Here is a 2,035-nt window from a genome sequence, read left to right on the forward strand (position 1 = left end):
CCTTTCTCTGTCACTTCGAAGCCACTCCCCCTTGCCCTGTCACTCCAGGCCCCTACAAATAGTCTGTCTCCATTTTTATTGTGGGCTCCTTCTTGACCTTAACAGAAAATCCAGCACAAGGGAAACCCTCCAACTCTCCACTGCAGTGTGGGGCATCCCCTGGGGATCCAGGCAGAAGGAAGGGAATGCAGAGACCTCAGCATGGGGTTCTCCTCCTTCACTGGTTTCTCCTGTGCAAGGTTCCCCCAGCCCTACCCCCCAGTTTGGCAAAGACATTTTGAAGGCACAGTGTGGCCCTGCTCCAGGCTGGGTGTCCCCGAGCCCCTGAAGCACAATGTGCCAGCTGGGAGTGACTCCTGCCTGTGCAGGGACCTGCCCCACGCTGGTCCTGGGGGTTGGTTGCCTTTATCTTGTGGTTGTGCACAGAAGGGAAACCAGGGAGAGCTTTCCTTTTCCGTGTCATTACCGGCCCTGTCGTTATTTCCATCCCCTCCATGGCCCAACCTGTCTCACTAACACAGGGCAGACTCCCCTTCCCAGCACCCACCCAGGCACCACTCCAGCAGCATCCCACAGATCCGCCTTTTCCATGGGCTCTGGCAGCCACTCTTCCATTCAGGTTGTCCTGCAGCTCAAGGCACTTCATCACCAGCCAGTCTGAGCCAGGAGAGACCATCCAACTCAGCAGAGGAGCAGATGGAAGGAGCAGGTTGGACGTACCCACACCCTGCACAGTCATTACCCAACCACGGGCTGGGTGCAGGTGACACCACCAGAGAAGGATGAGACCAATTAGCAGTCATGTTAATGATCCCAGGCTGAGTCCAAGCTCAGAAATATGATGGGAGCTCCCTCCACTGAGGCAGTTCTGGTTCTGGAACCCCCCCAGCACCGTGTCCATGCCCACCTCACCCAGGCCACCACGGACAGCTGAGGCACAGACAGCCTCGAGGTGATGTGAACAGGCATTTTTCTTGTCTCCAGACATCACATCCAAGTGGTTCTTTGCCTGTGACACTTTTATCTGGATGCATTAATTTAGCAATAGAAAGCAGGCATTGAAATGCCACAGCAGAGCATATTTGCAGCCTGCCATAGCTGGGACACGGTGTGACCCCAGAACTCATCTTCTCACAGATCACCCAGGGCTGTAACAGCTCATCCCTTCCTGTCCCACACATCTGTCTCACCCTTGCTGGAGGGCTTTAGACCTTATCTTAAGCCTGAGAAGAACCCAGACATCTCTTGGACAGCACCTCAGCAAGGCTTTGGTTATGGTACTCCCAGCCACAGTCACAGAAACTAAACCCTCCTTTCCTTGCAAACCAGCAGCTTCTTGGGCTCCCTCCAGGCCAGTCAGTCCATGTTCCCACAACCACAGAGCAGGGAGTCATCCCCTGGAGTACTGGGGTCACAGTCCTCACCCTCAGGACTAAGCAACATTATCAACATCCTTGGATTCCTGCTCTCTGTTGGAAGAGGATGGAAGCCAGAGCATGAGAGTCACTCAGGATCAGCTGGGATGTGTGAGCTGAGTCAATCACCTTTGGGATCATGCTGCACACCAAGGGCACTTCTCCCTCAGCCTCCTCTGCTGGCACTGGCACTTCCAAAACCTCTGTGCTGTTCCCAATCATTCCCACAGCTGTGGGTGGCCACTGTGGAACTGAACATCAGTCCTGGAGAGAGCCACCTGCCTGCTCGACTGACATCATCACCCTGCTCTGGAGGGCCTGTTAGAGGTCACCTTTCAGCATTTCTCTGCATCCCTGCACTTCAGTAGAGACCTTGGAAACACCTCCTCTCCCAAAGGGCAGAATCAGGCCATTAACCACTACATCTTAGCCATTACCTGAACTCTGGGCAGATAAACCCAGGCTGTGGGTATTGTGGGAGCACAAGGGGGTTAAAATGGTGTCTGCAGCTTGTCCAAGCCCTTGGATTCCTGTATTTTCTGCCCAGTCTCTCAAGCTTGCTCTGCAGTCAGTGCAGAGCACCCAGCCTGTGCTGTGGGGATCTGCAAGAACTCTTTAAG

Source organism: Manacus vitellinus, unplaced genomic scaffold (genome assembly GCF_001715985.3).
Source record: "Manacus vitellinus isolate BGI_N305 unplaced genomic scaffold, ASM171598v3 scaffold_24_pilon, whole genome shotgun sequence".
Classification (NCBI taxonomy): domain Eukaryota; kingdom Metazoa; phylum Chordata; class Aves; order Passeriformes; family Pipridae; genus Manacus; species Manacus vitellinus.